The sequence below is a fragment of the Lepisma saccharinum genome, chromosome 18 (assembly GCF_977018435.1).
Source record: "Lepisma saccharinum chromosome 18, izLepSacc3.1, whole genome shotgun sequence".
Classification (NCBI taxonomy): Eukaryota; Metazoa; Arthropoda; class Insecta; order Zygentoma; family Lepismatidae; genus Lepisma; species Lepisma saccharinum.
Window position 1 is genome coordinate 23,394,850 of NC_139246.1, and position 10,092 is coordinate 23,404,941.

The 10,092-nt window shown below is 37.1% G+C and overlaps 1 long non-coding RNA gene across 1 annotated transcript; it reads right to left on the reverse strand.

Annotated features, from left to right (window-relative positions):
* Nucleotides 1-412: 412 nt before the first annotated feature.
* Nucleotides 413-6,017, reverse strand: LOC146001909 (uncharacterized). Its single transcript, XR_014443627.1, has 4 exons — nucleotides 5,957-6,017; nucleotides 4,133-4,202; nucleotides 1,944-2,091; nucleotides 413-550 (listed from the first exon to the last, which is right to left on the reverse strand). It is a non-coding gene; the product is annotated as an uncharacterized LOC146001909 (long non-coding RNA).
* Between the last annotated feature and the right edge of the window lie 4,075 nt (nucleotides 6,018-10,092).

A 10,092-nucleotide genomic window follows, 5' to 3' on the forward strand; every position in this document is an offset into this window, starting at 1 on the left:
TCATGCCTTACGAGAGAAATCCATTAAGGCAAGCTCCGCCGAGCTCCATTTTCGGGCGTAGAACCCGTGCACTGGGTCTACTTATAGCCTTTGCAGTTTCATGTGTAGTAGAATTGTAACTTTCGGGAATTGCAGCACTGCTCCTATGAGTCACGTGACGTCCTCTGCAGACGAAAAACCTTTCCCACTTTGCGCATGCAAGAGCTCAAGCTAAACCGAATGCGCCTGTCAAACTGAGGTACCTGTTATTTTGCGATTCGGACGGTGTTATTTTGATGGAATTTGTTATCACAGCAAAATATCGGACTATTTATTATCAATTATTCATATTGTCTTCAATTTTCTTTCTATAAAAGAGAGTGGTGTATAAGGCACATTACACTTTAGACAGAGAAATAACAACACAAATATGTCTTATTCCTTATTCATCTTTATTTGGGCATGCTATATGTAAATGCAGTTTCGATTGTGTAAATATTAATGGATAATAGTGCAGATTGCAATTTTTTCATTGCTGTTTTTCTCCATCGAACGGCATTGAGAACACCTTCTGTGAAAGAAATAATACAATTGACATTAAAAGAATTTTCACTATTCTATAGATATATGCTCCTAGCACAAAAGTAGAATTTTTGTACTCTTGTACTGCAATGGTGTTGTTATACAGGCCGAATTACAGTGAAGTTGCGTTAGCTGCTAACTTCGAAGCAAGTGCGCACTCTGCGCATGCGCCAACTGGACGAGTCGACTGCAAGAAATAGGGATGACAGATGCAGATGCAACGTGAGAATTGTTATTCTTCCACTTGGAAAGGGTTTTTACGAGTTCTAACAGACATCACAACCCACAAACAGAAGAAAATCAAGCGATATTATCAACTCAACGCATTGAAGCGAAGTATTATCTGAACAGCGTGCAATCTTCTATCCACTTCCCCATTTTGTTTGGATACGTTCACTTTACCTAATGCTTCCCCCCGTGGTTGAGCAGTAATTACATTTATTGTTGTTCAAATATTGCAGATAATTAATAAAATAAAACTATTTCAATTAGCTTTTCCTTTGCTTAATTTAAAATATCTGTTTCAAACCCTATATGCATTCTATCAAACTAGAGAAGTACAGTAAAAGACAGAAATAATAGTAGACGAATTATCCATCACCATTTGCATTCAGTCTATTTCAACAATGTGATAATCAAGAATTGGAACAAATATAATAAGCAGAGCTCCATTCCTTAAAATAACACAGGATGTAGAATAAATAAATTAAAATAGCAATCGACAATTTGCCTACTATTATCTTTGCTGTTGGCTGTACCTCCAAACTACATATAAAGTAAGTATTGTTCCGATTTCACACATTAGGGTTATTGACATACCCGGATGTGGAAAACTTTGATTTTGGTAATAAGGAAAGATGGGAGGAGTAAATTGAAGGAAGTTTTTTGATTTGATATGATTTGATTTACTTTACTTCGCTTCTTGTGCCACTTTTGGTTAATTTGCGAAGATGGGGATGATTGATGATATGATGAAATTGATGAATGGACACTCACAAACATCCATGCCCAGGCCAGGATTCGAACCCGGGACCCCAGGCGTCGTAGCGCGATGTGCTAACCACTCCGCCACGAGGCCGGCTAAATGGAAGGAAGTGTGGGTTTTATTTTGGAAAGGTACGATCAAAGCTTTTGTATGTATAGAGAAAGGAAAAACATCGGAAAAATAGCGGTGGTAACTCTTTGGTACCATGACAGGAACTCAATAATTTAAAAGTGTCCTAGTGTTTAATAATGCGAATATTAATTGTGATCATAACACTTTAGAGTTACTGAAAATTTGCAAAAAAATTAAAAGTTGCAACATAAAAAGTTAAAATTATATATTAGCATTAAATTTATTTAAAAAAAACATGAAGTTAGTAGTGAACGAATATACTTACGATTTGGTGAAGAATGTTCATTTTTCATCTATTCTGCCGGGGTGGTGCTTGGTGGTGGGCCACCAGGTGCCTTCAGTTTGCTCTTAAGTGCAGCAGGTGGAGTAGGCGCAGGGGGCGCAGGGGGAAGTTGGCCGATAACATATGAAACCTGGGAATTAAAAAAAAAACATTCCCCACCGATTAAACAGCAATAAGTATGGAGTATGATATAATAATTGCAAAGACGAGGAAACTTTTAAAAAAAAATTCAAGTCATTTTTACTTCCCTTCTTGAAGTAACACGTGACTTTGTCTCATGTGATATATACCAATATATTTCAACTGACTCTTATGGACACACGTGCCACGTTATCATTATCTATGGAACTAGTTGTTTGTCAGAAGAGCAACTCAATTTCTTCCCTTGTAAGATATTAGTTTTTGAACTAAAATCAGTTTCGTGAGAGTCATCAGTCCCTTGTTAATTTGTCTTTCCTTTAAGGCAGTTTTGGAAATATACTTTAATATGGTTTCTCGCAGAGATTTTAAAAGTTCATGCTTAAGCGCACATTTTTAATATTTTATCGCATATGAATTTACTCTCTAGTTATGAATTTTCTGCTTAGATTAATTTTTTTCTAATTAAATATTTTTACATATTTCAGGGGGCTTATGCCCCAACAGCCCTATTTACCTAGCCGTTTGCTGCAGTTAAGCTAAAGTAATGAGTTAAATTATTTCTGGAACATTTCAGCCAACTGTGCGGGTCTAGCTAGTGAGCCTACGAACAACCTATAGCGTCAGCATCAGGGCTAGCGATAGGTTCGAGGCTAAGATGACGTCATTGACTCGCTTGTTGATTGGTGCCTTTGGGGGTAACGACTCGCTTCCAAGCTCTAAATGCCAAACAGCCAGATAGTTACATAAAAAATCTGACTCTACAATACAATAAAAATAGGAGATCGTTAACGTACAGTTGAGTAGTGAACTACCGTGCGTCCATTTCGATCTTCAGCCGAGAGATCGGGGGAAGCGTGGCGAGCGGCGCTGACGGAGATGCCGACATTTGCGGCCTGAAATGCCCGCTTATTTTTATGGACATATGCAAACATTTATATAAATATTGCAAAACGAGCACTGACCTGTGTTATAATTTATCATCTGTAATTCATCCAAGTTCTGCTCTTATATACACAAATAAATACGCTTTAGAAACGATGTTAGGAGCCACAGATAATAGAACATTTTAATCATAATTTTGACCAGTAACGTCCTGCTTAAGTTTATATCCTTGAAAGAGTTTTGTGTCGATGGGGATCGTTTGGAGGTTTCGAATGTGCAACACTGTATCAAGATTACGCTGCAGACGAAACCGTAAAAAGTGAATGGTTTTCGTGAGCTTCCTTGCAATCCGAAATATCCTAACTCGAGTTTTTTTGTTCCTTCGCGACTAGATGAAGACAGAGTTGTGAATATAGTGGCGAGCAATGTAAACCAAGAGCGTGTTAATTTCGTACTGTGCGCAAGAGTGTTATTCTTGGTTACTTGCAGTTACTTGTTTGTGTTATTGCAGTGTGTATGTGTGTTGTGTCAGTTAGACGATTGGAATGCCAGCCGCAAGGTTCACGTTAGAACAAAGATTTATTATGTATGACACGTACATGAAAACAGACTCGTGTCGAGACGTGTGTAGGCAATTTGTACAGAAATTCCCAGGCGTTTCAACTCCACATAGAGATACGGTTAGACATCTTGTCCTTAAATTACGAAAAACTGGATCTTTAAATTTTAAAACACCTAAGCAAAAACGACGGATTCTAACCGAAACAAAAGTCGATGATATTGGTGCAGCGTTAGAACGTTCTCCAAACAAACCTCTACGCCGTGTTTCACAAGAGGTGGGCGTGTCAAAATCATCGGCACATACAGCCACTAAGCTACTAAAATTAAAACCGTAATCTTATAACACAGGTTAGTGCTCGTTTTGCAATATTTATATAAATGTCTGCAAACGTCCATAAAAATAAGCGGGCATTACAGGCCGCAAATGTCGGCATCTCCGTCAGCGCCGCGCGCCACGCTTCTCCCGATCTCTCGGCTGAAGATCGAAATGGACGCACGGTACAATTGCAAATTTATTGCCAAAGTTGAATATAAAAGTACTTATCAAACAATATTCCATGTTTATTCAATTATGTATGTGTACTTACATGCATTATGATGCACAGCAAGACGATCACAAAGTAAAGTTGTTTGAAGAACATTCTCGTAGTCGGAAATCTGAGAAGGAAACATGTTTTAAATTTATATCACTTTCTTGACAAGTATGTTTGAAGTTTATAATCATTCAAGCATTAAACGGTTTTGGAAAGTTCATTGTAGCATTGAATACATTGGGATCGTAAAGATTCAGTGGTGCTTGACCCCTAAAGAATATATCGTGGCCATTTTTGTGTACAAATCAAGACAAACTCTACAGTTTGAAGTATGCTCCGTGCCATAAATGGGAAATATGCTATTTACTTTGGAGAAAGGTGCGTCATGGTTTGTTGTCAATGGGTCGATTGACTTGGTGTTTTAGTCCTCTTTATGCTCAGTAAGGCTAATCGGGACTGGACCTACAGTTTAAAGTGGGATCCGAACCACTATGTGCCTCCACCGGGAATCGAACCCGGGAACCCTTGATTACAAGGCGACGACGCCACCGGCGAGACCTGCTTTTATTATTAATGGCTTCTTCTTTCCCCTAATATAAAAATAGTTTAATTTTCCCCTTCAACAGTTTTGCATCATCGTTATTTGATTACTTATGCACAGATAGGCTAATTGGGACAGGGCCTAAAGTGGGAATCAAATCACTATGTGTCTCCAGCAGATATCGAACCCGGGTCCCCTTGATATAATTTCGGCACAAACCATGTATATAAATTCATATACAATTTTTTAGTTAATTTTCAGATATATAAGGTTCAGAAATAAAAATGTCTGGCGGGACTAGATGCAAGAACACGAGGTCTACCTGTATGTTCTAACAATCCAATAATATTTCTTATAATTTATTACATTGAGTCAGGGTGCATAAAAATCATAATTTTTATTTAAAAAATCAGTTTTGTTGATTATTTTTTAAAAATCTTATATTTTTGATTTAAATCGATTTTTCTATTTTTTTTAAAAAATAGGAAAGTGGGGTCCGAATCACTGTGCCTCGACCAGGTATGAACCCGGGACCTATGATTGGTATAAAAATAACGTAGAGATGGTATAATGGAGAACAGACTCATTGCGTTCATAGCCTTCTGGGAGAGCAACTGATATTCATTTAAATATAAATAAAGAAGCAAACAATCTTTGTTTTTATATATAAACATCTGTAAAGCTGTAAGTCCAATAAACCTTGTTGAGTTGAGTTGAGAGATTATTATAAATGGTGCTGGAATAATGGAAGTGATTTTGGAAATGTGAATGTGGTAATTTGTGTAGTGAAGAAGTATTATGATCTTAATGCAATTCTGTTTGTAATAAGAAGATTAATTGCGAGTGCAAGTGTAATATATTAACATTAACTGACTTGTAAATATATTTTTGTGTGCCAGGGTTAGTAAGGTTTACGTAAGCATATCCTTATCTGATTTCCCACAACCTGAGGGCTTCATAGTAGGCTGATAAGTCTCAGGCTCGCCGTTGAGGAATAAACGTAAGTTGTTCCATTGAGAATAATTCGGGGAACGTAGCAAGTTTTCGGAGTCGCTAAGCTAATTGGTGACATTCACGATGACATTTGAAAGAGAGAGAGACTTGCTTTCTCGATTACAAAGGCAGTCTATTAAGTACTGCGGAGTGGATTTAAGATAGCCATGTTTCTCCCACGGACAACTTTAATAGAAGATTGGGATAAATAAATACCCGGACAACGCCAGGTAATCAGCTAATAAATAAATAAATAATGATTTTAGTACTATCTGGGTGCCAATATATGAGAGAAAGTACAAGAATGCTCAAAATATGGTATGTATTGCACCCAAAACACTTACCTGTTGATTGTACTTGTGCCGATGAGGTGTCCAGCTGATGTGATGAAGTCTGCTGTATCTGGGTTTTATATATTCCGATCAGCAGATAGTAAAAAAATTATGCCTTCCCCTGTCGCATTATCACTGCTCGTAAGGATATCGTAATTTATCCTCCACGAAACACACAGTGCTAGGACAAAAGGGACGTGTTGCTTTTACACCCCATAAAATAACTTAAGAGGGTACTATTTTCGGTTTGACCTGTATCAGTGCTCCCTGTCTTGGAGTGTTCAACTTTCTCTGTTCTGTGAAAGCATTATCTATGGTTCAGTTTAGGCGCGAGTCAGTAAGAACTAAAATAAAAATACCCTTAGCAAGAGTAGTGTTCGCCCAGTCAGTCCGTGTAAATTCTCAATATCTCTAAAACTAATAAACAGTCCCGGAATTATGGAGAACCGGGCTAAGGACGTCGTGCTCCCCCCTTATACCTACAATTTGAGTTATAACTTTTAACTCGAGTTATGTCAGGCGATTAGTATGTGTGTATATATTGAATATATATATATATATATATATATATATATATATATTCAATATATATATATATATATATATATAATATGTGTATATATTATGTACTTCGTTTCGCGATCCTTTTCGTAGCAATTTTTGTTCATTTTAGAGAACAAGAAATGTGTGAATAACAATAGCGAACGTAATATAAGCTTATTATGGATTATACTGTAGACAGGGCCGGACCCTAGGAGGGTACAGGGCCTGAGCCATACAAATACATGGCGTTCCTATTAATAAACAATTAATTTATACGTTTAGAACACTAGCGTACGCAAGGATTTTTTTAGGGGGTGGGATTGATGAGAGGTATATTACATATCTGAGATTTTGTTTCTATTTTTTTATTTAAATATTTGAACACGACTTTTATGTTGTACTTTGCTTAGAATATGATTTATGTAATTTAATTTTGTTTATTTTTAAATATGTCACAACAATCCACAAAGTTGGGAAATATCATATTATTTAGTTGCTTAATTAGAAGCACCAGGGCCCTATAAACTGTGCCCCCCTGAAGGGCAGGGCCTCGGGCGAGTGCTCGAGTTGCTCCTCCCTAGGGGAGCCTCCCCGATGGCGCAGTGGCAGCGTCGTTGACTTGTAATCAAGGGGTCCCGGGTTCGATACCCGGTGGAGGCACAAGTGGTTCGGATCCCACTTTAAACTGTAGGTCCAGTCCCAATTAGCCTTACTGTGCATAAAGTGGACTTAAATCAACCAACCAACCTTCCTCCCTAGGGCAGTCTCTGACTATACTTGCATATGTAGTAATATGGATAAGAATGCACACATGACCGAATATTCTACAATATTGAACACTTAATACACATTATGTGATATGCTATATAACATGCATACCTGGTCGTCGAGAAGGGGGATATAATGGGTCGGTCAAACCCCCCCCCTCTTTGGAAATTGATATAAAGTTACAAAAATCAGGGGAAAATGTTATTTTTATTGTTAATAAGAGAAATAATGTTAATTTAGTTAGAATAAACAAAGTAAAAAACTGCATTAGATCGTTAAGAAATAGTGCAAAATGCTGGTACGAGGTTATATTTTCATCTTCTTTCTTCATCATTCGCCGCCAGGAAAGCTTCGAGAATTATTGTTACATATACTTGATAATAAATTTTATTACAATTCTCAACGTGCTGCCAGAGCACATACAAGTTAGCCGCAATGGGCAGGGATGCGAGTGGATCCTGATGTTCAGCACGTCCACTTTGATCTGTCTCCTAGAATGAACTGCACATACGTTCACATAACATTTCCACAGGGAACAGAGATGCCAAATGTTGGGACGTTGGTAGATGACGAAGCAGCCCTCCTCCTCTTCGTGCGGTGCTTCATCTTTTTGGGTCTCCCTTATCCCACAACATGAGAACAACCTTGCTTTCTGACGTCAGATCTACATTGTTAGGTATCTTAGGTTTGGTTCTCTTAATTAACTTTTATGTAGCTAGTTCTCTTAGTATAAATACACTACAAATGTATTATTAATGCTAAGAGAACCTATCTATCCTAACAGTGAAAGCATTCTGCAGTGGTCAGATCTCAAGGTTGTTCTCGCGTTGAGCGACAAGGGTCACCCCTTCATTTTTGCTATAGTGGGTCTCACTTATCGCACACTTATTAGGCTTACCATATTTTTTTTGGTCCAACCCAGGACATATTCGCGATCAACTCGTTAGTGCTGAATTTCAGGGGTTTTTTTTACAAAAATAAATTGAAATTACTTAAGAGCCTTAAAATTTTATTGAAACATTAAACTATAAATTGTACAAAAAAATATTAACATTATTTTCTAAAATCAATCAATTAATTTTCAAATGTTTAATTGAATAATACATTTTCTGATGTTTAGGAAACTTCTCTGTTCTAGGTAGCATTATCTGTTAGTTGACTCAGTTGTACTTTTCACTAGACATGACTTTTTTCAGAAATGGCTTGTTTGTTTTAATAACATCATAAAATTCACAACATGAAAGTTCTGAATTAATTTTAACTTTCAGCAGATGCTTAACAGTGGATACTAGAAGTCTACCGCTTTCTGCAGACCAAATATTCCCCATAATTGAAAATACTCTCTCAACTGGAGCAGATATTTTTGACAAAGACATAGCAAACTCAACCATTTTAGAAATGTTGTTACGTGAAATATCAGTCTTTTGAAACACCTTAAAAATTGCTTGCCACTTCTCTTCAATAGTATCTGGTACTTTTTTTCAGAACTTGAACAACAACCTTCCTCCTGGTTTTGAATTACCTTGTTCATCAAATAGATCATCAATATTTATGGCATCTTTTCCAATTGCATTAATAACTTGTGCACTCTCTTGTAAATCAGAAAAGGTATAATCTATCCTTGCCGGTCATAAATTCAGGTCGTGCATATTCTATACCGGTAGCTATTTTCATGTTTAGATTCTCAAAACCCCGGACATTTTGCAATCCCGGACTGTCCGGGCTAATCCCGGACGTATGGTAAACCTAACACTTATCAAACACCTTTGTGGTCAAGCCACGCCTTTCGTCTTCTGACGTAAGCGCCGATTTCTGTCGTTGTTAGGAGGCTAGACATGTTAGATTTAGGACTCCTTACCATAAATACATTTCAATTTCTTGACCAAAAAGGTATTATTTTTACTAAGAAGCGTAAACCTAGCATGTCCAACTAATAACCAAAGCATTTGGCTTGACGTCAAAAGACGATGGGCGGGGCTTAACCAAAAAAAGGTGTTTGAGACCAGAAACAGTGTTGCCACATCCCTTGTTCATTTACTTTCCTCCTCCGTGTGAAAACACCCTCACATTTTTAATCACTATTCTAGAAAAACGTGCTCTAATATCGCTACAGTCTAAGGTATCGTGGTAACTGGTGCAACGTAATAGTCCTCTTCTACTTCTAGTCAAATTTCTTCCACACGTTTTGTGCTTAGGTGCAACACTATAATCTTTTGAAACTAGCGTCGTCTTCAGTAATAGCGTTTAGCAATCTTCGCCATTCTGCGGAAATAAAAATCCAAATATTAGATAAACATCGGATGTTAAAACTAATAAATAATGCACTTAAAATCAATACATTAACATATCTCTCCTGTTCTCTATTTCCTATTCACCACTTCGCTTGCTATGCATCCTTTCTTCAATGGACAGCTTGTTACAACTTTCGTATCCAAGAATTTAAAGCATATTCAGGGAACAGCAGGATTTATGATAAGATAATTTCTATACGTTTCTTGTATCGACAACATGGACAATAAAAATACCAGAATGCAGATCTAAACATACTTTTTTTAGGAAGCAAATAATTATTAGATGTGTGAATGCTCATTTGTTTATATTGGTTGTTGTAGAAGTGCCCATCCTTGGCTCCGTTGATTTGGAGTTGGGGACGAATCCAGAACACATTTCCATTTTGTTCACAATCAGACCACACTGTTCTGGATAGAGTTTTAGATAGTATATCTTAAATATTTATCCAATTGCCAATATTGAACTGCAATAATGCATTTCTCATTCTGCTCTCTTTCTCTCTCTCTCTCTCTCTCTCTCTCTCTCTCTTTTTTTCTTTCTGTCTC